The sequence below is a fragment of the Cimex lectularius genome, unplaced genomic scaffold (assembly GCF_000648675.2).
Source record: "Cimex lectularius strain Harlan isolate CLEC.00 unplaced genomic scaffold, Clec_2.1 scaffold124, whole genome shotgun sequence".
NCBI lineage: Eukaryota > Metazoa > Arthropoda > Insecta > Hemiptera > Cimicidae > Cimex > Cimex lectularius.
In genome coordinates, this window is record NW_019392703.1 from 934,728 (window position 1) to 962,087 (window position 27,360).

The following is a 27,360-nucleotide window of genomic DNA, read 5'->3' on the forward strand; positions in this document are numbered from 1 at the left end:
TGACATATTAACTTTTGAATAAAACTCTTTTGTTGTTAACAAGGACTTTTTAACAATTTACATCAGAGTATTCATTTATATCAAGGTTTTCCGGAATGATTTACCATTAGAGGAAAAACATTAATAAAAACTCTAAGCACGTCTCGTTTATTCGTTTACAAGAATAAACAAGAACTAACAGGACAGACTTTTTTTCCCCAAACCTTTTATAGTTAGGGATTTCAAAGGTATATTTTTTTAAAACAAATCGTGCTGTCACTAGTGTTGTTTTATTTTCGATTGTGTTTGAATATACTTTTTAATGCATAATTCAATAGAGATAATTCAAAAGGGAGACGTTCAACAGGTAAGCCGTGTCGGCCAAGTTTCATTCAAAGGAGATATAATTAACAAGTTCGTTAACCGGGAGGTGAAGGGCCACTCTTTTGTTCTAAGAGCCCCATTTATTGATTCGAATTGAACTCTGGACTGGACGTTTTCGATTGTTCTTTCGATTCTGTGTCGAATGTTGACGGGTAATTTGATTTATCAGGCCGAAGAGAAATATGTAAAGGGAATTAGCCCTTTTCTCCTTTTGAAAGAGGGTATTTTTAGAATAGGTTTGTTTTTGAGCAATAATTAATTAACCAGTAGATATTTTTGCCTTATCCAAGCTGAAATTTTGTTTTATGTCGTGTCGAAAATGCCACAGTCCAATTTTACATCAATCATTATGAAAATTATTGCGATAAAAATATCTTTTTGCCAATAACAGTAATGTTGGAAAACTATTAACAAATAATATTCATTTCTTTCTAACGAGAAGCACTAATTCGTCCTGTAAACTCATTATCGAAAAATGTGAATCACATGTTGCAATTGTATTAAATCATATTGATTAACCCTGGTCCAATTGTTTGGGGTGCTTTTTAAAGTTATTTTTATCAATGAAAGCTAATAAAATAAATTGAAATTAAAACACAAATAAATTGTCAAAAATTCTGATTATTTTCAAATAGAAATGTTAAATATTTAAAATTTATTATGATTATTACAATCGTGATTTTTGGTAGAACAAGCAGGCAGAGTGGCAATCAGTTATACATGATGAGAGAAGTCACCTAGCACTCCCTCACATTGAATCAATCAATCTCTCAATGTTGTGGCAAGAAAACTATTGAACAAGTGGATTGGGGTGAAGGTTTAAATTTTTGTGGATGATTTTGTGCCGGAATTTAATAATGTAAATTACAAATGGGATTTGGAGGTCATTGTCGATTGTTAGGTTTGAAACGTAGAAGGACCAGTTTAATATTTTGCTTAGTATTTTTGATTGGGTGGATTGGATATTTGTATTTTGTAAGACATGGATTTTTTTGTCGAACCCCAAACTTCAAATTCATGTGTTCATATCGGTCTCAGGTTTGTCTTGTAAATGGTGAATTTGTTAGTAAGGTGTAAGTTTGATCTATTGTTAAATAATCTGAGGTGTAATTTGTAGCGTTGGTTAGTTTTTGTTTTTTCAGTCGTATGTGAGGTCCACTTTAGTCTTTTGCCATTGTATAGTCTCATGTAGTGCATATCTGATGTTGGAATGGGGTTTCCATTGAAATAGACAGTAGGGCAAGCGAATTTTTGGAGTGTAAGGTGGGTAGATTTAACTTTGTTAATTTTTACCTCCATTTGCAAGACCAAGATTGGATAAGTTTTAGGTGGAGTGTTCATGAAGGACCAGGATTAGATGACAGGAGGGTTGTGTCATCTGCAAAAGAGCATACATTGGGAATATGAAGGACCATAGGATGCTGCCCGGTGGGAACCATATAAGAAGAACAACCAGTACCTCTGACCATTGCAGCAGTACCAGTCTGTCAGATAGGATTTATAATGCATTGAGCATCAACAATTGTCATATCAATCTGATTGGTTGAAGCGCCGAACACGTCGGGAATGGAGAGAACCGCGGCAGTCTCACGCAGATGTTTCCTGAGGTCGGAAGATTCTTGATTGGAAGAAATTTGCGGAATTGAGCCATTGACTGAATTCATTGCCTTCTGAGACTACAGTTTGTCGATTTCGCCTCATATCTTTTTTTCAACGCCAGTGAGCCTTTTTTTTTTTTTTTTTTTTATTTTTTTTATTAATGAATGCGTTTGATGATTTATTTCTTATTTAAAAATAATGTGCTGAGGCACGGCAGAGCCGCTATTCTTTGTTGTTGTTCTCTTTTTTTTATATTTTAATTAAAGTCCTTTTTTAATAATACAATTGTAATCGAATCATTTATTTTATTAAATTCCTTTGCCACTATTCTTTGGACGGGGAAAGATCCACAAAATTTAGGTCTTAATTTATTGGGTTTCCCAGTAATGCGACATAGTTCGTCATAGATTTTAATGTTAAACGTACGGGAAAGGAAGGAAGCCTTTGAGCTTCAACAGCCAATGAAAGTATCAATGCTTGATACACATCAAAATAGATACCCAAGATGATGATATAGTGTCCATAACACGAAGTACCTGTGGTGCAGTGGAGTGGAAGAGCGAAAACCAAACTGGTTTTGAGGTAGGATATTAGCGGTTTCAGCTATTGATGTAAATATTTTTAGAAGTTTTTCAAAGCAATTTGCTTAGAACAAGAAGGAGGCTAACAGGGCAGGGAGCTTGGATGTAGGGTAGGTTTGTTGGGTTTGGTTAAATATTGAATAGAAAACACCTGGAACAAAAAATAATTAAGATAGCGTGCAATGATTCGAATCTAGAAGAGAAGACGTTTCCAGGCCTAAAAATATTTTTACAGATATGATTTAAAAGAGAAAAACAGGGCGCAAAAGGCCAACCATTCTTCCAAACTGAGAAGCATTGCGGGTTTAGTCTATATGTACAAGCTGGAAACAATAAGGTTAAATCTTGTATATCGTGCAATATTTTAATAAATTGTTCATCAAAAAGAAAAAAATTAAGTTAATCAAGTTAATTTATGCACTTTTTACGAAAACTTCAAACTGAGCTGTGGAGCCAGGAAATCGACCTGGAGCGGCGACCTGTAGCAATCGTTAGGAAATTTTAATAAGCTTTCAATTAGTCACCTTCCACATTGCCCGATTTTTCAACCGTTTAGAGAGTTATGCACGATTTTTGGGCAAAAACGTGGCTTTCTAAATGGAAAAAAGACCGATCACTCTCTCTCCCGATTTGACCGTATATATATATAAACCTATTGATTCGAGGCGTTATTCGAAGCTAAACTGCAACAAAACCTGTGAAATGAGAAGGAAAAGTGGAATTGCCGTGATGGGATAAACAAGTGGTTATCGTCAGCGGTAGCATTCTTCATCCCAAAAGGTCAAAATAAGAAAAATTGTGCCTTCCATGTTCACTTTTCGAAAAAGTACTCGGAAAAAAGTTGTAGAGCGTAAAATTTGCAAAAATATGATGGTTAAAAATTTTTGCAACCTTGAAAATTGGGAGAGAGAGAGAGAGAGAGAGAGAGAGAGAGAGAGAGAGAGAGAGAGAGAGAGAGATGGTTTTTACCATGAGCACATAAAAAACACCTTTTTCGTCCAAAAATCGCGAATAACTCGAAAACAGTTGAAAAATCGGGCTAAGTGTAACCAATTGAAATCTTACTGGTTTCCTATCGATTTCTATAGTGCGCCGCTCCAGGACGATTTCCTGGCTCCACAGCTCAATTTGAAGTTTTCGTAAAAAGTGCAAAAATTAATTTGTTTCCGAATTTTTGAATTTACTGATGAATGCCTGAAGCTAGGAAAACATTTAAAAAAATCATCTTGTTCAGCGTAAAATTTTCTAAAAAATGAGACCTAGTGCAGGACTGTGACTTAAAATATGCATTTCCAAAGGTGGTCATTTTTTCCTGCAAAAATCAGGTGGTAGTTTTTTTTTGATGAGTGTATTTAATTTATTATTGAAAAAATAAGATTCTATTTCTAGAATGAAACTATTTTAATATTTGTTGTTGATGTTTTTTTTTTCATGTCAAGTATACTTCTCAGGTATATTTTGTGAAGTTAGGTCGGTCAGTTGTCTAATTACGTATGTGGGCGTGGCTTAATAAGTTTGGCTTACTTGTTGGGCGTGGTCAAGGATTGTTTTGGACAAAGTTTTTCAAGCTTTGTTTGTTGAAAATGTTTCATGTTTCTTACGTAGTAATCCCTTTTTAAGATAGGAATATTGTTTGCATTGACAATTAATTAAGGTTTTTAGTTGAGATGAAAAAAAGTTAATGGCACTAGCGGGATTCGAACCCACGATCTTCGGCTAGATACGCCGCTGCTCTACCACCTGAACTATCGTGACCTCGATCCACTCGGACATCAACTCCCCATCTCAACCCCACCTTATGAGTTTTCCCTACTTTTGCCATTTTTCAAATGTCGTGTAATCGGTTTGGATTCTCGACGAAAATTGAAATGGCGACGGAGAGCTTTAGTGAAGTGTACTTCATTTTTTTAAAATTATTAATTCACTACTTTCGTGGTCCGCTTGACCAATTAATATATGACAATTAATTAAGGTTTTTAGTTGAGATGAAAAAAAGTTAATGGCACGAGAGGGATTCGAACCCACGACCTCCGAGTGGATCGAGGTTACGATAGCTCAGGTGGTAGAGCAGCGGCGTATCTAGCCGAAGGTCGTGGGTTCGAATCCCTCTCGTGCCATTAACTTTTTTTCATCTCAACTAAAAACCTTAATTAATTGTCATGTATTAATTGGTCAAGCGGACCACGAAAGTAGTGAATTAAATGTTTGCATTGCAGGTGTTAAACTTGTCGGTTTTTTCTTCACTTCTCTTAAGATTCGGTTTGGAGAAAGTTTTTGATTCATTTGGATATAACTTTTTTATTAAAAACATCATGGGTCCGCCGATTTTAATTTGTGGGATTCTTGGGTACATAAGAGGTGAGCGTTGTATTTCCTATTGTTCATCCTTAAACACTCTGGGAAATTACCTTTGAACAGCTAGTTTAGCAGCTCGCTCGGATCCTCTTGTAATTTCCTATTTGACCAATTCATGCGGGTTAATTTTAATCACAAAGCCTATTCAGAAATTCGGCCGACCCTCCCCCGTGATAAAAAAAACGTGGTGGTGGAACAACGAGGTCCATTAGTTTTTAATTCACTATCTCCATTTTGCCCGGGCTCTTAGGGCCGAGTTAACGAAGAGACTCGCTAAGTTCTGCTTAACAAAGTTCGAGTGCTTGTTGCAAATTGGACCTAATTACGCCTACGCCCCTGAGGCGGCCCTGTGACCCCACAGCCTACAGCCATACTTCTCAATACAGACGCTAAATTAGACCGACGGCCAGGTAACTCACGGCCCCGTCTCGCCTAACACGTTTATAACTCGAAGTCTGCCTTTGAAATTATTCAAGCCGTGTGGAAATTTTAAAATCCGTTTTGAAATTCTAACGTTATATTGGTTAAGCCGTTTACACTTTCACGGCTAAGTTTAGAAAAGATTTTTATCAATACATGATAGATTCGACGTGGGGGAATTTTTTTAATTTCCCTCGTCCGGAAATAGAACTGGCGATGACAAAGTCAAGTTAAACGAAGATCTGAATATTTCATTCCTCGTTGCATTTACTCAAGACGTGTAAACGCGAAGTAGAGACTTCCCTCTGGAATGGCCCTTCCAGAGATTAATTATTCACAATGGGTAAATCACAATGGAACCAAAAAACAACCCAAATAAGTTTATTTTCATTCCAAATTCCAGAGTTAATTGCAATGGTAGGAACCGGAACTAACTTCCTAGTTTGGCAATGTCTAAGAGAAATTGACCACACATATCAATCACATATATTTATCTTACCTTATTTACCTTTGTTAAAACATATTCATGAAAAACATCAACTTTGAAAAAAAAGGAACATTTAGAAAAATATTGTTGTCGTTGAAAAGTATCGAACAAATACCTCAACCTTGGAAAAAGCGCCAATGTTGAAAAGTATGGAATAAAAACATTGATGTTGGAAATAAGCCGACCTTGGAAAAACACCGGCACCGATGGCCGTATTCCCACTTTTCCTGGACACGTGCCATCAGGCTTATTAAAAGACCTCATAAACCTCCCAACCAAGGAAAAAGACACAGTTCGACCAGCCTGTTGATTTTCCTCTTAACTAGACTAAACATCGCCTCTTTCTCATTTGAAAAAATATTAACTAATTCATAACTAAAATTAGTTTGGGGACCCTCTTAAGAAACTTTAACCTATGTTATTATATTACAATAATACATAAAAACTTATTTTGAAATAAATGCCGAATGATTTACTTTTAAATTAACACATTCCTTATAAAATCTCTCTCTTTCCTTCGTTATATTTTCGTCTTTCAATGAATCTCCCTTTCTCCTTTTATATGTAATCTAGTTTATAAATCTATTCGTCATAGGACTGGAGTGGTTTTTCGGTGGAACTCCATCATTCAGGGATTTAAATAACACGTTTTTAGTTCCAGCAGGGTTAGTACAAGGAAAACATCTTTTTAAGAATTTAGCTTCGTTAGATGTCTCAATGTATTTTTTACATTTATTTTTATTCCGTATATCTATCACGGTTTTTATTTTCTTTCACGTTGCGTTTTATTCTTAACTAGATTATCAACTATTAAATTCACTAATTTCGTGGTCCGCTTGACTAATTATTACATTACAATTAATTAAGGTTTTTAGTTGAGATGAAAAAAAGTTAATGGCACGAGCGGGTTTCGAACCCACGATCTTTGGCTAGATACACCGCTACTCTACCACTTGAGCTATCGTGACCTCGATCCACTCGGACATCAACTTCCCAGCAGCGGCGTATCAGTATCCGAAGATCATGGGTTCGAATCCCGCTCGTGCCATTAACTTTTTTCATCTCAACTAAAAACCTTAATTAATTGTAATAAATTATCAACTATGTTCTCTTTTGTCTAAAATTATTCAATTCCCAGGAATGTAGTTTTTTTTTATCAAGGATGATGCTGTGGGGTATTTATAGTGATTGTTATTATCCCTTATGTGTGGTGTTTAGCGACCGTCACGCGATGATTATTTGGAGGTCGTGAGATGCGGTCTGGTGTGACGTAGGTTTCAGAAAAACATTTTCTTTATCGTACCAACGTTTCGATCTTTATTGAGATCATCTTCAGGGCTCAAAGTGTTACGTTAGTCGTTATTAAAAAAAATTCAAATTGGCTATTAAAAAATTAAAAACTTAATTATGTCAATTTGTAAAAATATTTAAGATTGTTTTGTAAAGTCTATATAGTTATAATGATTACAACATACATCAAGATAATTTATTGTATTGGTATGGGGGTCCTCCTCAGAGACGGCGGGGAGGTCGATGACAAAAACATATCAATATTATATTTAATACATATTTAAAATAGGTTATTTGCTAATAAATATTTATAAAAATCAAAAATTAATCTGAGGAAAAATTGATTGAATATACTAAACCAGCACGACTTTGAGATGTTGCGGAAGTGTAGACTCTTAACGCCGCGTTATTACAGACATTTGCATTGTAACAACTTTATAAATAAATCTGGTTTTCTAAAACCTTGTAATTTAAAATATTTTAAAATTTTTATGTAAAATTAATAAATGTAAACGACTCACAAGAATGACAGAATTACGCAGAAAACAAACACTTTGAGTGAGTAAAAATATTTTGATTAAATATAAAATTTTCTGGCAATGTATAAATTAATTTTTTCCCACATCCTACACGTATTTGTAAAATTTAAACAATGTTTATAAATCCCAGGTCCTGAAGATGATCTCAATAAAGATCGAAACGTTGGCACGATAAAGAAAATGTTTTTCTAAAACCAACGCACACCAGACCGCATCTCATGACCTCCAAATAATTATCCTTTATGTTACCATATTTTTATTGTCAATAACAAAAATATGACAAGAATGTAGACAACTTAATGATGACATAGATATTTGATTCGGGGATTTTCCTGTACTCACTTTGAAAAATTCCACCGACTGAGAATACCATTTGTGGCAAACTTGGGTCAATCCGCAGGATTTATGCCAGAATATTTTCCACTGTATGCCAAGACATCTTTGAAAGGAAAATTAACGGACTATCAAAATCAGTGTCCAGAAGCACGGGACAAGCTGAGAGCGATACGGTTTAAAACTATGTTTTGAGGATATCTCTAATCTTGTTCTTTGACAAATCCAAAATCTTTTCATTCTTTCGAACGGAGGCGTGTAGATTTTTAAAAACATAGGGCAAAATGTTTAGTTCTTCATCAAAATGATGTGATCGGTTTCTTGATTGGCACTCAACAGATCCACATCTCCATATTGTGTGGAACACATCGGTGTTGGAAAGTTCACACCGGGGTGATTGGGAAATTTCTGAGAGTACAACTCAACTGCACGCCAAGAAATTCCACCCCTTTCAATGAAAGTACATATTAACCTGATCTTGACGAGGAAAACGCACCCTTCGCTTCATTTTGACTGATATGAACTCATTGAAGAACATTTAAAGTTAATAGAGTTGGAAGAAAAGTTGGAATTAATCTCCTATGCTTTTCATGCTGTCTAAATCCAATAAGACTAAGTGCCACTTTATAGAAAATTCACTAATTTCGTGGTCCGCTTGACCAATTGAAAAATGGCAAAATGGAGGGAAAACTCATAAGGTGGGGTTGAGATAGGAAATTGATGTCCGAGTGGATCGAGGTCACGATAGCTCAAGTGGTAGAGCATCGGCGTATCTAGCCGAAGATCGTGGGTTCGAATCCCGCTCGTGCCATTAACTCTTTTTCATCTCAGCTAAAAACCTTAATTAATTGTAATTTTAGAAAATAATAATGAATTTCTTAGATGTTGATAGGTTTGATAGCTGTGGATACGCACGTTTTTAGTTAATAAACGGTTGCATTTAATAAAATACTATCTGTGTGTTCCTGTTGGTTGATATTCGAAACATGTAGAGTACGTATTTTAAAAATGTAACTCTTATGAACAAACGTGCGTATCCTCTGCTAGCAGACTTAGCAAAGTCATCAGAAATTGACTAGCTCCAAAACAGCAAATGAAAAAAATATTAAAAACGAAATTAAGATTTTCCTTTTCACATTCCGTGCCATAACTATATTCTTTGACCAATTTAAAATCAAATTGCCCCAGCGGTTTCAGTGTAAAAATCCTTTAAAACAGTGGGTTAAAAAGTACACGTTCTCATTTGAAATTTCGAAGTTGTACTGGCTCTGAAATATCTTGACAACGTGGTACAAATTTAAAGTTAGACTAACAAATATTAAATATGTATTTTTTTCTCAATATAGTTAATTGTTCAAGAGAAATTAACGGGGCCATTTAAAAAAGACATCTTGTATAGGTGTAATACTTAAGGGTTAGAAGGTGTTACATATGTTTATGGAAACATCCTTCAAGATGCGCCTCGATCGGGACGACTTTAACCAAATCGATAAAAGGAATTGCTAGAACGTATGAATCAGAGACCTGCCTGCTTGCGGCAACGGCACCACCCTCGGGCCATCTTCGTAGCGATAAAAGCCCTTCTGAAGTATTATTAAGAAGAAGAAGAAAGGAAAAAACCGGAAGATTCGATACACATTTCATCCCCGGTGGCGTGAAAATCGGGTAAATAATTCACAAAGGGAGCCGGTAAAATTGAAACAAATACGTTTCGCCCGTGGGCGTCGGAAATCTCTGAAAGACACGGTTTCCATCCATTATTGAATCCGAGGGTGGAGGTGATTGCCGAGCCCATCGGGATGCTTGGGATAACGGCGGAACGGTCCGCAGACGTAACGACCGGCCATTACCACCAGAAAGACCATAAACATGAATCATACCGGCACCAATCACCGCCCCGGCTAAGTCCGAGACACCTCATAATACCCAAAGATATAAATTTCGCTCCGAACTCTACCCAAAAAAAACAAAACAAGATAGATTTAAGAATAAATATTCACGGTCATAGATTTTATTATTTATTAGACATTGACACCTACACATACTTTACTTAGCATAAATGGTACATATCAATTTGAAGATAACAAATGATTACAAATGTCATTTTTTAATTTTTTTATTATGGCCTTATAAACAGTATATCACCCTGACGACTCGGCTACCTTTATGAATGCCATTTATCAGAAAAACTAATAGAATTAATTAATTTCTTGTAAAATGGTGAAAACTCTTGCAATGCCATTTAAAATTTTGAAAAACATAATGTAAAGTGCGTAAGTGAAAGCTTTATTGAGCCTGTCGAATTTTTATAAACAATGAGATCGAACGTAAAATTCCCCACGGCGTAAAATCATAGATGTAAAACGTTCAACGCTATTGTTGCTGCTAATTAAATTTTTTAACTTTTTAACCTTACTTTATATATATTTATTTACAATAGAAATCGTGAGATGCGGTCTGGTGTGATGTAGGTTTCATATCTACGATTGCAAAAAAACCTAAGCAAAATCCTACAGCACTTGCTACCTACCACTTTGAACACCAACACAATTTCGACTTCAAAATCCAAAAATATTACACACAGAACAAAACAAACATAAACGTAATTTCTTAGAAATGGTTTATATCAACAGAGATAAATACAGCATCAATTACAGAACAAATAAATGTAAATTCAGTCGCAGCTACGCCAATATCATTAATCAAATGCAATACAGATAACATACCTATATCATCACATTACATTCCACACATGAAATATTTTTCATATAGTCTAATTTCCCAACAATTTAGCTTTCCTTTTCCTATTTATCCCTTTCTATATAATCCTGAAAGGATAATCTGGCCGAACCAATACCAACACATTTTTTCCCTTCGTCGGCTCTTTTCACCTCAAAGAACTCTCGACACGACACGCAAGAATGGTACAATTACACAGAAGACAAACACTTTGAGTGAGTAGAAATACTTTGATTGAATATATAAAAAAAAATTTCATTGTATAAATTCACTTTTCCACATCCAAAATGTAATTGTTATATGTAAACAATGTTTGTAAATCCCAGGCCCTGAAGATGATCGCAATAAAGATCGAAACGTTGGCACGATAAAGAAAATGTTTTTCTGAAACCTACATCACACTAGACCGCATCTCACGATTTCTAAATAAATATCGATTAACGGTCACTAATCACCACACATTTATATATATTATATATATATGAGTTAAGAGCATATTTTCACTTGATATCAAGCAAGCTACTCTTTGAGAACTTAATAATAAAAACGCTGAACGCAGATAAAACAGAGTATAGTCTTCACAGTTTACAGGGTAAAAAAAACGTTGACCACGGATCGTTCAACAAGGTACACAAAACTCCCAGTACAATGCAATAAAACAACCTCTAAAATCGGAACAGGAGACCCAGACACTCGCTGCTGTTCTGTCGTTCCCACCAATTTCTTTTAATAATGTTATTAATAAGATTTTTTTAGCGTCAGTTGGCTTAATAAGTTGAATGTTTTTCTCTAAGTCATGAAATTAGTCAAATTGTGTAAAATGGGCTATATTTTGTTATGTTGTTGTAGTGCTCCGAGGAAGGCTAAATAAAAACCTAAACGCTTGTCAACTACAGTGTTGATTTAATCGAACAGTAATCCCAGTGCAGAGTATTAAGTTGGTCGATAAGGGACAGAGGTTTTCATTTTTTGATGGTAAAAAATTGAGGAAGGAAAGGAGCCCTTGAATTCCGTATTAAACCAAAGTACCATTCCTGATGGAACGGTTAAGCCACATTGAGAAAAAAAACGAGCAATTTACCGTCAAGAGAGGATTCTATCTATGTAAAACCTAAAACGATATCGTTGCTGCTAATCGAATTTTTTAATTTTGTTTTATCTTACCTATATTTTACATATATAACAATTAAGAGCACATATTCACTTGTCATCAATCAACTCGAGAACTTAATAATGAAAACGGTGAACGGCAGGTAAAACCGGCAATAGTCTTTATAGATTACTCAATAACCAAACTGTTGACCACAGATCGTTCCAGAATTAACTCTACAGGTTTAAAGCCACGGGTTATACGTATTAATTTCAAATGATCATGATGATGATGACGCCAAAGAAATACCTTTCCCCTTTTCAAGAGACACGAAACCACGAGAGCTTTTGAACAACCACTTCCTCCATATGTGGCCACAATGTTTAACCGCGCTCATACAAGATGAGGATACGTATTTATAAGACCTCTGAGGAGTTTGTGTTGGAGAGTTTCGCAAGTTTCACTCATCGATCATTATTTCTCCCTGTAACATAAACGGTCTAAATTAAAAGTTTTTTACTTATAAAAAATAGAGATTGATGGAGAGTCGTTTAGTGTCGGCGTATTTTTTGCATATTTTTTTAATTTTTGATTGTTCATAAACGATCAGAAATAAGGTGTATAATAAAGAAAGAAAAACAATCAGTTATTTTGAGAATGTTTTTCCTCATAAATTTCCCATATCCAAATCTTTTATATGATTTAATTACATCAATATAATTTATTGTATAGGGATGTGGGGTCTTCCTCAGGAACGGCGGGGAGGTGGATGGCAAAAACATATCAATATTATATGTAATACATATTTAAAATAGGTTATTTGCTAATAAATATTTATAAAAATCAAAAATTAATCTGAGGTAAAATTGGTTGAATATACTAAACCCGCACGACTTTGATATGTTGCGGAAGTGTAGACCCTTAACGCCGTACTATTGCAGACTCATAGGAATCAGGGTTGTCCGGAAAATAATGCAGGATTTTAAGTTTTCATTAAAAAAAATCTATATAAAATATTCTGTTTACGTTTACAGGATTACTCATTTGTATGAATGTCAANTTAAAGAACATTGCTTTAAAGTAACTAGTTTCTTTTTTTTTGTTTAATACCAAAATCCTGCATTATTTTCCGGACAACCCAATATATGTATGGGGGTCCTCCTCAGAGACAGCGGGGAGGTGGATGGCAAAAACATATCTATATTATATTTAATATATATTTAAAATAGGTTATTTGCTAATAAATATTTATTAAAAATCAAAAATTAATCTGGGGTAAAATTGGTTGAATATACTAAACCCGCACGACTTTGATATGTTGCGGAAGTGTAGACCCTTAACGCCGTATTATTGCAGACTCGTATGCCCTTCATAAATAATTCTGTTTTTCTAAAACCGTGTAATTTAAAAAATTTGAAAATTTTTATGTAAATTTAAGTTTCTCTATAAGTTTGAAGAAAGTTGTTTAAATTTCAATCCAACTGCATGGTAAAAAACTAACTAGTTTATGCTTTTTACGAAAGCTAATTTAGAAAGTGTGAAATTGAAAATAGTGTGTGGTTTTTAGTGACCGTTAGTTAATGCGATTTGGTGTGTCGTAGGTTTAAAAAAACGTTTTATTTATCGTACCAACGTTTCGATCTTTATTGAGATCATCTTCAGAGCCAAGGATTTATAAACATTGTTTAAATTTTACAAATACATGTAGGACATGGGAAAAAAATTGCAGGCTACTTTCATTTCAAAGAAGCCGACTCCTCGTATAATAAAATGTCTTTCTATCCCGACTTCCTTCCCCAAAATCCAACGTATATAGACATAAAACAGCAATATCTCACTGGCACTCTCGACACGACACAATTACGCAGAAAAGAAACACTTTGAGTGAGTACAAATATTTTGATTAAATATAACATTTTGTGGCAATGTATAAATTCATTTTTCCCACATCCTACGTGTATTTGTAAAATTTAAGCAACGTTTATAAATCCTTGGCCCTGAAGATGATCTCAATCAAGATCGAAACGTTGGCGCGATAAAGATAATGTTTTTCTAAAACCTACGTCACACCAGACCGCATCTCACGATCTCCGACTAATCATCACGTGACGGTCGCTAAACACCACACATAAGGGATAATAACAATCACTATAAATACCCCACAGCATCATCCTTAATTAAAAAAAAAAAAAAAAAAAAAAAAAAAAAAAAAAAAAAAAAAAAAAAAAAAAAAAAAAAATTAGCTCGGACTGATATTGCTATTATTTCTATTGTAAATCTTTTGGTCAAAAACTGAATTATGTTAATAATTGACACATAGAATTTTGGCACTAAGCAGTATATGCTGAAGGGAAGTTAAAGAGCGAGCTTTTCGATTTTTCAGAAATTTTTTCTACTAATGTCAACAGACATTGGTTAATAGATTGTTAGATATTAATTCATGTTGGAACTATGTCGTTATTTAAAAAAAAAATGAAATAGGCCATTAAAAAATTAAAACTTAATTATGTCAATTTGTTGACATATTGAAGATTGTTGTTGAATCGACTGTAAAATACGTATTCATAATGTTTAATTAAAACAGGCACTGATAATGATCTTAAAATAGGTCGAATAGGTCGATCTTAAAATAGGAGGCAGTTAAATTTCTTTTTCATCAAGACCATACCGTGATCCGGATTTGTGAAAAAATTGAGCCTAACACTGAAGAACGCGCGAGTTTCAGTACTAGATCAATTGAAACACTAAACCTCTATAATGTAAAAGAAATCCTACCGAGTGCCGTATCAAATTTAATTTAATGGGTGATATTTTAAAACTTCGGATCAATAATTTATTTTCGTTATATAATGGGTGATGATATTGGGCTGTGCCTAGCTTTCGGTGGTTTATTTCACCATCGTCAGGGCCTGTTTATTAGAAAAACCAAATTAACCAAATACAGATTAACACAACATTAAGTTGTTAGATTTACTTGACCCATTGTGATGAAACGAAAAGAATAACAAGGTACATGTGAACAATTTAGAATATTTATAACCCCATCTACAAACAGAATTTGAATTTTATATAAAACTGTCTAATTTTTAGTTTTAATCATTAAAGTGAACAAGTTAACAATAAGATTTACTTTGCCTAAAATGAAATTTTATATGGTATTGTTCAATTCTTACAACATGAATTGTTTATTTTTAATCTCGTCAGGTAGTCAGGTACTGTATAGAAGACCACATTCTCAATTAAGACTAGGAAAACTAATTCTCGAGTAAATAATTAAATGTAAAAACTAGATTGCTACCTATTGAGCAACCAGTAAGAGTGTTCTGGCAATTTGAAGTTGATAGCCCTGAGGGAGCCACTGACTCTTGCCACATATACCGCAATTGAGCCCAACCTATCTGTTTAAAGGTGGCATGTGTTTCGGGTAATATGTATAAATGTCTTCTCCCATAGCAAGAGTTTTTATAGGTTAGTTTCTTTCTTCACAACCTAGTCGAGCTTGAAACAACTGTCATTCTCCAGTGCATGTGTGGCCCTGTGTTGACTTATGCTATCAAATATTTTTTGTTTCGCTTGTCAAATCTATTGTGTACTGCAATTTGCTCATGATACTCTGCATACTGCGCTTGATATGGCGCCCCTGGTTCTTTTGACTTTAATTTTGATTGAAGGGAAACTAAACTATTCTTATACGTATAATTCCCAAATAGTTTGTCTCTGAAAAGGCATTTTAATTTTAGGCCTGCATCCGGGATGCATGGAGTTGTTTCTCAATCTCTTCAGAAGGTACTATGACATTTTTTAGGCAGATTCCTCATAGTTTTGTTCATAGTCATATATCAGTCGATTTGTCAATGTCCTCGGTTAATGATTAGTCTAACATACCATGGACTTTATTAAAGTTTTCATTGAGGTATTTAAAATCACTCAGTCCTAAAACCTTGCCTATTAGATTTCTGGCACAATTTAATTTAAGTGAAAAAGAATGTGTTGCGTTGGAATCGAAGAATCAGTCCTGCCTTTTAGGTTTTTGCTACCAATTACCAATTATTCCAACTCTGTTCTCTCATTCATAAGATGGTAACTTTTTCCCCCCACCGTGAAAACAACGGAGTCTTGGCAAGAATTACAGGAAGATCCAATGCTTTTGTTAGATTTTCGAATCAGGAGATCGACATATTTTAGTAGGAGTTTAAATTCGGAGGGAAGTTGTAATTTGACCCAATCGAGGAGGTCGGTCATAACGAAATCCGCCAGCATACCAGAGAGGATACTTCTTTCTCCTTATAAACTCGGTCCTCGAACTTTACCCCATTCACGGATGTTAAGAGTAAAATCGTCAGTTAATAGTGAATAACTGATCAGATCCATTGGCACTTTATTATTCAATGATCGTACATTAAATGATAAAATATTTTTTTAAAATTTGTATGTAGGTTTCCTATTATCTTTTTTACTTCATAAGAATTTTTACATTATATTCATTGTGTGCAGTCATCACAGTGACGACGTTGTGGACCCATTTTGACGTTAAACATCCATAACAATTTAGTTTCGGTTTCTTAAAGCCTTCAAATCTCAAATAATAATAAGATCGATAATTTCACTATTTTCGTGGTCCGCTTGACCAATTAATATATTACAATTAATTAAGGTTTTTGGTTGAGATAAAAATGTCAATGGCACGATCTTCGGCTTGACACGCCGCTGCTCTACCACTTGAGCTATCGTGACCTCGATCCACTCGGACACCAACTTCCCATTTCATTTGTCGCCGAGAATCCAATCCCATTACACGACAGTTGAAAAATGGCAAAAAGGAGGGAAAACTCAAAATGTGCGGTTGAGATAGGAAGTTGGTGTCCGAGTGGATCGAGGTCACGATAGCTCAGGTGGTAGAGCAGCGGCGTAACAAGCCGAAGATCGTGGGTTCGAATCCCGCTCGTGCCATTGACTTTTTTATCTCAACCAAAAACCTTAATTAATTGTAATCTATTAATTGGTCAAGCGGACCACGAAATTAGTGAATTTAATGATTTAAAATGAAGTATACCTCACTAAAGTTCTCCGTGGCGATATCATTTGTCGTGGAGAATCCAATCCGATTACACGACATTTGAAAAATGGCAAAAAGGAAGGAAAACTCAAAAGGTGCGGTTGAGATAGGAAGTTGGTGTCCGAGTGGATCGAGGTCACGATAGCTCAAGTGGTAGAGCAGCGGCGTATCAAGCCGAAGATTGTGGGTTCGAATCCCGCTCGTGCCATTGACTTTTTTATCTCAACCAAAAACCTTAATTAATTGTAATATCGATAATCACAAATTCTTCAAGATCTCTTGTGAGAAATATTTTGTATTTATATATTGCTATATTAATCAATCGGCAATATCAATAAATGAATAATCTGTTTATCTGTTTCATTTGTTATGAGATTTGATTTGGTGGTCTTCGATTGATGAACTTGTAATTTAAAAAACTCAGATTTAATTCACTGAAGACATCGTCAAGCAAAGGTTACGTCGTATTACGTCGACACAATGAAACTTGACTTCACAGAAATCACAACGACACACTGATGAAGGATGGAAAAACGCTGAAACGGGTCTGATGAAGGAAATTGAAATTACATAGAAATGATAAATGATGGAGTGAGTGTGGTGTTCAATACTTTTTAAAAGGATAGTTCCTACTCACAGTAAGTTGTTTTGCAACGATCCGATTTCGAGCCTTTTAGCTCATCATCAGGTTGTATAAGTCCTTCAACCTGATGATGAACTAAAAGGCTCGAAATCCGGATCGTTGCAAAACAACTTACTGTGAGTAGGAACTATCCTTTTAAAAAGTATTGAAATAACATTGTTATTTAGTACATAATAAACATCTCTACTAACAATATGATTCAGCCGCCTAATGTATACCGATGATGTTGTTATTAAGGAAGAAAACCCCCATGGCCTTCAATTAAGTACAAATATTTTGAAAAATTATTGCGAAGAATGTTGACTCTTCGTAAACTTGTGAAAATTCTAAATTGTGGTGTTTAAACGAGGAGAGTTGGTGCTATGGAGGATCTGAAATTGAGATCGTCAATAGTTACAAGTATTTGGTTGTTGTTCTTTATCCTCGCCACTGCTTTCTTTCTCACATTAAACAGAAAGTCTCTTCTGATAAGAGGGCCCTCAGTACTGATTGTTCTGGTTTCCTTGCGCAAAAATTCAATCCCTCTTTCCAAAAAATTTCAGCTTTTCATCTCGGCTGCACAAATTTGGGATATTAAAGGTTTGAAGATGTTAAGGCCAGGAAACATTTTCTTTTGCAATCCACAGAGTGCGCGGTAATGTTCTTTTCGTATGTTTCTTATTTAAATTTTCCCTAATTCTGGTTTGCCTTTCATGTCCCTTCCCTACGTTGTCTTCAGTCCTCATGGTGAGCCTCAGCCACGAACCTCGCACGTTTCTGCTCAAGTATACCCACGCTAAAATCGGTCTTCCTCCTTTTACCTGGACCAACGTGTGCCTTTCTATCGGGAGCAGGCGGACTCGGGCCTTGCAGTGACGTCCCAGGTAAGTAAAATTCTTCTTTGCAACCCCTCGTTATTTTATTTTAAACATAATTTTATTTCATAGCGTATTTCTTTCTTTCGTTTTATTTTATTTCATTTTATTTTTATTTGAAAAAAAGGGAGTCCGCTCAACAGAAAGTCTAGAAAAATTATTAAGATTTTTCACAAAGAAGTTGTTTGCTTTAGCATCGATAGCTCACGATTTTATGCCATTACTAAAAAAACTAATGAAAAACCTACTCGAGATTTTCAAATTACAATTGCGTTTCAATTTTGCCTTAAAGTTCAAAATCTACCATTTCTCCGACTTTCAAAAATATTTCCAATTGAGGTAATCAATAGAAGAAATTCACGGTTCAGAGGCTGGATCAGTCTTGCCACAAACCATTCGTGCAAATTTAACCCGGACTTTTCAGTTTCCCATCGTTAGAATGGGGAACCCTCCACATTATTAAAGATGAGATGATGGATCGATCTGCTGTTGAACAACTTGGAAAAAAAGATGTTCGGTGAGGACACAACAGAACGACAATTCTTTCAGTTTTTGCCGAGCTATCGTCATCATATATTTTTTTTTATAACGGGAAAGCACCCGAGCCTCGTGTCGCTCCCTTGTGAGAGAAGTTACCACTGTGATTTAAGTGAACGTAAATATAGTACGTTTTTAAAAAAATCTTTAATTAAGGGTTTGGTTGAGATAAAAAAGTCTGTCACAAGCGGGATCGAACCCACGACCTTCGGCTAAATACGCCGCTGCTTTACCACTTGAGCTATCGTGACTTCGATCCACTCGGGCACTAAATTCCCATCTCAACCCCTCCTTTTGAATTTTCCCTTCTTTTTGCCATTTTTGACATGTCGTGTAATCTATTTGATTCTAGGCTACAAATGAAATGGTTGAGATGGGAAGTTAGTGTCCGAGTGGATCGAAGTCACGCACGATAGCTCAAGTGGTAGAGGAGCGGCGTATTTAGCCGAAGGTCGTGGGTTCGAATCCCGCTCGTGACACTGACTTTTTTATCTCAACCAAAACCTTAATTAAAGAGTAATTAACTGAAAAGAATTTATTTCGTCAAGCGGACCACGAAACAATAAATTTTCTAAAAAGCTAAATTATTCATAAATGTGTATTGAGTGCCTGAAAAAAGTAAGAAAAGAGGCATGTACTTATATGTACTTTATATATATATATATATGTATGTATGTATGTATGTATGTATGTATGTATGTATGTATGTGTGTGTGTGTGTGTGTGTGTGTGTGTGTGTGTGTGTGTGTGTGTGTGTGTGTGTGTGTGTGTGTGTGTGTGTGTGTGTGTTAACCGAGATGCTGAGCTTCACCTAATTTAAATAATCTTATTATAAATGCAGTTTTTTCTCAAGACATATTTTAAAACTCATCGAGTTAAAGCCATAATTCCGATATAATCGTCGAAAGCTCAGAAAAAACTGAAAGATTTGTAGTTCTGTTGTGCCCTCACCGAAGATCCTTTTTCCACGTAGTCTCCACATTATTAATTAAAATCGGTGAGGATCAAAAGAAGAGGCTGTGACTGTTTATGCAACTTATATCTCATAATATCACATTTCTCATTGTAATAAATACAAAATCTGTCAAATTGTAACTGCAAAAATCTTATTAATAAACGTGCTGGACTTTTCCACTTGTATCGCCATATTTCGGTGACTGCCTTGAGGTAGATTTTACTGGAACCGGTTTATCGTTTGTTCTCTGCTTTCACCGCTTATGAAATATTAAATAGCGCGAAAAACCTGGAATCCAATAATCACACAGCTTTGACTTTTCAGCTTTCATTTTATGCTGGTTTTTCCGTTTTGATATAAAATTCCTGTCAATCTGGGAACTGACTTGAGATCTAAAATATCTCTTTATTTGTCAATTCTTATAACAGTAAAAAAAGAAAAGGCTAAGGATAGACGGAAAATTGGAAAAATTACCATATACAACTCAGTATTGGGTAAATTGTTAAACCCATTAACCCAGACTGACAATAAGCTAAACTGCTTAATATGCTGACCAACGTGCTTCGCCGCTTTGGAAATCGTATTACGGATTCGCCGTCTATCCGCATAATGAATTGCGCGGGAAGTGACGAGGGTGAGTATCCTATCCCCTTAGAAGTGAAATTCCGTATGGAAATCCAGTTAAACGAAGACGTGGTTGTACCCGGTTTAGAGTTTGCCGTAAAAATAACTGGATTATTTCCGGCAATACTAAGGGACAGAGATTGTATTTAGCGTATTTTTTATTTATTTAAACCAATTTGCTTATTGGAGAAGAAAGGAATAAAGGTAACTCAAAAATAATCCAATTTTGTGGGTGTACAACTTTTCCACCTCTTCTTTATAGCTAGGATTATGATAAAGGTATTTTTCGTCTTGTTTCATAAACAGTGTCATGTTTCATCAAATTATAATAACAACCAAATGGTTAAGGTTTCGATAAAGAATACTGAACTTTTCTTACGATGGCTTTTAAGAAAAAAATATTAACAAATGCAATTATTATAATTGGTATGGTATGGTGGAAAAGATACTAGGAAGCGGGGTTTGTATTCCTCAGGGACTGCAGCCTTCTGGCTTATTGTACCTTCCTAGTTCCTTAGTTCAGTCAATAGACGCAATCCTTCTTATGATTCTTCCTTCTTGAAGGTGGGATAATAGGTCATCTCAAAAAACCACAACCAGTTTTTATCCATAACGTTTCGGATTTATTTGAATCCTTCCTCAGGTGAGTTAACGCCTGTACACAGAACAAATATTTTTTACATTTTTATGTCAACATGGTTATCATTGTTTCTTCACTACTTACAATGGTTAAAAAAGTGGTCGTCAGTCATTAATATTTTATAACAATTTATTTTAAAAAAGAGCCAGTGTGGTATTTATTAAGACTAGAAACAAACGTTTTAATAAGTAAGAGTCTAGTCAGGTTCAAAATATTAAAACGTTTGTTTCTAGTCTGAATAAGTACCACACTGGCTCTTTTTTAAAATAAATTGTTATAAAATATTAATGACTGAAGACCACTTGTTTAACCATTGTAAGTAGTGAAGAAACAATGATAACCATGTTGACATAAAAATGTAAAAAATATTTGTTCTGTGTTCAGGCGTTAACTCACCTGAGGAAGGATTCAAATAAATCCGAAACGTTGTGGATAAAAACTGGTTGTGGTTTTTTGAGATGACCTATTATCCCACCTTCAAGAAGGAAGAATCATAAGATTAACTGTTGAGGTCAAAATGTAAGAAAACATCGGCAATCCTTCTTCTTAGAAGTACCAGGTCACTGACTGTTGTTGCTGCAATTTGATTCCCTAAGTCTTTTCCGTACGTTAGGTTAACCTCCATTGAGCTGTTGCTTCGCATTCGAAGATGATATGAGTGGCTGTTTTCTCCTCCTCATTACATAATCTGCAGATGGGATCATCGCTGTATACACCCATGTTGTGTAGATGTTTTCTCAGATACCAGTGACCGGTTAGTAGTCCCACCACTCCTCTGAATTTTGACCTTAGGCAGTGTTTTTGCTAATCTTGGTGAGGGTTGTTTCATCATAAGTTTACTATGTCTAGCACCGCTAGAGTTTATCCACTTCTTTTTTTGTTTTGCTTGGCTCCATTCTGCGATGGAGGATTCTATGTTTGTTTTTGTTATCCCAAGGATAGGTTCGGGGCTGTATGGTTTTGCAGATCCTCCTCTAGCCAGTTTGTCTGCTTCCTCGTTACCCAAAATTCCCCTGTGCCCTGGCACCCAAGATATCATCAGGTTGTTGTATTTTCTCAGGTTTTGGAGATTTTGGTTGCATTCACTGACTAGTTTTGATGTAATTCTTTTACACGCTAATGCTTTAATAGCTGCTTGGCTGTCTGATCTTATGAGGATTTTTTAGTCAGTGTCTCTTCTAAGATTTTCCAGGGCACAAGCATTAATGGCATGTATTTCCGCTTGACAGACCGAAGTATACTTCCCTAATGAGTTTGATTGCTCATGTTTACGCCAATGTAAACATTTTTATTTATTAATAGTTGGTTGGGAAATCTTGTCATTTGTTATTTAAATTTATCATTTTAAAAAATTATAAAAACGGAAAATTTGTCGATCACGACGATGGAGGGAGAAACAGGTCAATTTTCAGCAATCCTTCGTAAAAGGAGCGAGTCACTGCCTGGTTTTCGAACTGTTCGCACGAAGTACAACTGTCTTCAGCGTTCAGTCAGTCTCTCCCGAGGATTCAACCCGTACGCACGAACGTACATCAGCGGTCTCCAGTCTGTCGTTCTCTGGCTTCCGACGGGTACGAACGAACGCACCTTTGACGCCGTCCGGCGAGTGGCTCCCAGACTCCAATCTCAAGCTCCAAGATAAGCGCCAAATCGTTGGATCTTCACCGTCGTGAGTCGACAAGACGTACGAACGTCCTTATTCTTTTAATTCAGCATTGCCATTTTTTGTATTAACTTTCTCATAACGAACTCTTTATATATCTATATTTCTATATTCGTTAACTTTGTTTTGTTTCTGGCCAGATTTTTAGTTTCATTTTATCATAAATTGTCAGTTAATAAATTTAATCATCAAACGAATTATTCATTTTTTTAAATCTTAAGTCCTTTACGCAACAGCCGGCAACTATCCCTGGTAACGCCGGACTTGGAGGGTAGATATCCAATACTCACTCCCGCCGGCGTCTACGAAACAGCTTGTACAGAAAATGCCTGATCCGGTTCCTTCGTTAGTTTTGGAGCCATCTGTGTACCATATCATTGTATCTGATGATGATCCTTTATAGTCTGTTGAGACTTTATAGGAAGTTGTGAAGATTGTTTCCGGGATCATGTAGTCAGTCCCCATTTCTAATAATGACTGTCTGATTTTGTTGATTATGGTTGTATGCCCGAATTGTTTAGTTCCTTTCCAATTTAATTGTTTCTGGAGCCTAAATGAGCTTTTCCTAGCCTCTCCTTTTATAAATATTTCTAGTGGAGGTAGGTTTAGCAAGGTTTCTAATGCGTTTGTTGTTCTCATCGCCCCTGTGATACATAGGTTTGCTAGTCTCTGTACGCTGCCTAATGTTTGGATAGCTACTTTTTGTTGAGCTTTGTTCCACCAGATTAGTGATCCATAGGTTATTCTGGGTCTTATTACTACCGTGTATAGCCATTTTCGGTTTTAGTCCGTTTTTTGTAATTATTATAATTAAAAAAAGTTTAATATTTTCAAGGGAATCATTAGAATAATAATTATAAAATATAAAGTAATGTTTTTGTTGGATTGGATAGAATATGAGGGGAAAGATCATCATCAATGATAAAACAACGATAGCGTTGAATTTACCCTCGTTCATTTCTAAAAGTACGGCAAGGTCTAGAAGGAAAGTTTCTTTATAAAGTTTTCGTTTTTCTTTTACTCGTTTCTTTGGAAACTCTTTAAGGACGAGAACCTCATTCGATTGGAGATTGTTCATAACTCTGTAAATAGAAAGGGGAGCGGCGGTGAAGGATTAAAATTATATTTTCTTCTTAGATTTTATTATTAGTGTGATTTTGATTCAAATTGGATGGAATTTCTTCAGTCTTGAATGTGCGTTGTTCGCGGTTAGGAGACGACTTTTACTGGAAGACGTTATACAGGGGCATGAATGTTGCAAGATCCTTGAGAGACGTGTACTAAGCCGGTTTGAGAAATACATTTATGCTTTTTTTCCCCATCCCCGGTAAATAAAATGCGACAGGTGGGACGTGACGGCGTGAATTTTTTATTATACTAATGGACATGTGGATGGGGCGGAAGTAATTGGACTTTCCCGTGTCGCTTTAAGCCCGTTCTCCTTATCGGGACTATCGCGTACGTTTTACATTTATTTTTACAGTTCCAAGATAAAGTGCTATTTTCCTTTGTCGTCCTTTAGGAAAAATAAGCCTTAAAAAAATTTTCTTTTTATCAATTTGTCTTAAAAGTGAAGTAAAAAACAAAAAAATTCCACTCTCGGCTAGGGCAAAAAATATTCGTTGGGATGTTTCCATTTAGTTTCATTCCATTTCATCTTCTACTGGAGAACGATTAAATAGTGGAATTGTAAGGATAATGATTAGATGACTAGATTGCTGTGTCGTCCGCAAAAGAGCATATAATATTGTTAGGGAGCACCGGAAATCAACCATGTATGTTGTGAGTAAGAAGGGCCATAGGATACACCCCTGGGATACAATCAATGGGAATATAAGAAGAAAATTTGCGATTAAAATAAAACACTTTTTACTTTAATATAGAAAAATTAAAAATCATGTATGATGAAACCGTTGATTGTTAAACGAGTTGTTTGTCTAAAAAGACTGATACTTGTAACCTAAAGACAGATTAGTAATGCTTTCAAAAATTAAGGTTTCTTTTTCTATATTATGTTTTATTTACTATCTTGTTATAGATGTAAATAGTAAATATTATCTCTCTCTCTCTCCCTCTATTTATATATATNCAAAGAAATTATTTAACTGGCGCAGTCGGACTGGACATGGTCGAAAGTTATTATCGAGTAACTTTCCGTTTCAACGGTTAATCGGCAATCGGACAATCAACTATCGGTGAAGAGTTCAACGTATATGAACTTTCCTCCCGGACGACGGCATCGAACTTCTAGACTCTCAGAACCAGCGAATATGGTCGTAAAAGCTCTCGTTTTTATGTAAGGCAATATTTAAAATAATTTCATTTAAATTTGTAATATTATTAACATATTCTTAAAAAACGAAAATTTTTATTAATTGTTAACAAATATCCAACATGTCTCTCCCAGAATTTAAAAGAGAATTTCTGGACATGGTCCCGGAATTCAATGGAGACCCAACCGTTCTTACGCGATTCATAGACATATCGCAAAAATTAGTTAACATATTTGTATATACAAACCACCCTAATAATTTCCAAAATGTATACCTGCTTTCATGCTTAAGAAATAAAAAAAATAAATAAAAGGTACTGCAGCTCAAGTGATTGAAAATAGTAACGTATCAAACTGGGCAGATTTAAAAACTGCATTGTTAGAGGGATACGCCGACAAAAGGGACGCATTCACTATCCAGATTGAAGTCTCTAGACTAACACAACAAAACGAAAAACCGTATGAGTTCTATCAACGAGTACAAAACCTTTTAAACTTACAAATAGCATATTTTAAAAACCACAATCCTCTTCAAGCTTTAATTGATTATGCGAGAGTTGTCGCACTCCGTGTCTTACTAAGTGGTCTAAAACAACCTCTAGGCTCACTTATGCGGACTAGGAATCCAAGTAATTTCACAGAAGCATTAAATATCCTCACGAATGATTTTCAGTTCTTGAAAACTTTTCAGAAACCAGACAATTATCCGTCAAGGAAACCTCGCTTTCAACCACCTAGTAGACACCCAGCAAGATTCTCCAACCAATATCCTAATTTCCCTCAAAATAAAAAATCTAACACACAAAACACCATGTTCGCCCCGCGAATTCAAGCCGCGAACGGACGTGACATCAAACCGACCCCATGTCGATACAAAGTAAAAAAAAAGGGGGGGAGGACTTATATACGTTATTTAACTTTTATATATATATATATATATATAAAATATTGCGCCAATAGTACTCTTCGTTGGTTCACTCCAATTTCACCAACCCTTCTGTATTCCCAACGGAATGCATCCTCCTTCCTCCCATTAAAATCTGGCTTCCCCAAGGTTCTAGTATATCTCCCATCCTTTTTGGTATATACATTAACGTCTTTTCCGACTCTATCCACAACTGTAATTACCACCTTTATGCAGACCCCTACCAAATTTACCTATCCTTCCATCCCTCAGACGTACAATTGACCATCCTAAAGATCCAGAACAACCTTAATTCCATTAATGAACGGGCCCAGACAAATTCTCTCAACCTCAATCCGTCTAAATGCTCGCCATAATCATCGGATCTAGGCATCCCCTCAAATCCTTCTCCAATATCCCTTCTATCATTATAAATAACCACCCCATCCCCTTTCGTACCTCCTTCAAAACCTGCGATTATCCTCGACCAAAACCTCTCCAAGCACCATCAGATTTCCCAAATTTCCTGCAGCTGTATAGCCTCCCTCAAACGATTTCGTCGGTGCTGGTTTCTCTTACATTTTCCAGCCTTAAACTCCTAGTATCTTCTCTTATCTTTCCCTTGTTGGATTACAGTTGTGTAGCTCTCGGAGGGGCAGAGCAGGCGCCTCAAGCGCATCATGAACTGCTGTGCCACATCCTTGTCTACATTCGGATCTTTCTTGCCTTTCTCCATCCTGCAGATGTCAGTACATCCTAGAATCCTTCCTTTTTCATTGTTTTCATACCAGTCGGTCTCAGTACATCGCCCCCCACTGGCCATATTCCTCGTAAAACAAAACCCACTCCTTCGTAAGATCCTTCTGATATGCGCCTCAAACTTTGGAACTCCCTCCCTCATTCTATTCGTCAAGCGATCTCTCTTAATATTTTAATTTTAATGAAAACACCTAAAATCCAAGAATGCTCCAGGTTTTGATCTTATTACTCCAAAAATTCTCCAACACCTTCCCAAAAAGGCCATCATATTCATTACATACCTATTTAATTCTGTTCTTCGTACAACCTACTTCCCTATAGCTTGGAAGCACTCGTATATTCGAATGTTCCCTAAGCCAAAAAAGCCAACACATTTTACTCCTTCATATAGGCCAATAAGTCTACTACCTACTTTGGGTAAAATTTTAGAAAAACTCCTACTGAAAATAATTCTTCCGGTTCTAAATTCTCAAAACATAATCCCAGACCATCAATTTGGTTTTCCCAACCGCCACTCAACTGTCCAGCAGTGTCACCGCGTGGTAGACATTATTTCATCCTCCCTTGAGATGGGACAGTACTGTTCCGGAGCCTTTCTTGACGTAAGCCAAGCTTTTGATCGAGTTTGGCACCCGGGCCTGCTGTTCATGCTCAAGG

The 27,360-nt window shown here is 35.7% G+C and overlaps 1 protein-coding gene and 1 non-coding gene across 2 annotated transcripts in view; one reads left to right on the forward strand and one right to left on the reverse strand.

Moving 5' to 3' along the window:
* Positions 1 to 27,360, reverse strand: part of LOC106666430 — a 151,174-nt gene that overhangs the window by 2,977 nt on the left and 120,837 nt on the right. The window lies entirely within an intron of this gene.
* Trnav-aac lies at positions 16,674 to 16,746 on the forward strand. The gene has a single exon. It is a non-coding gene; the product is annotated as a tRNA-Val (tRNA).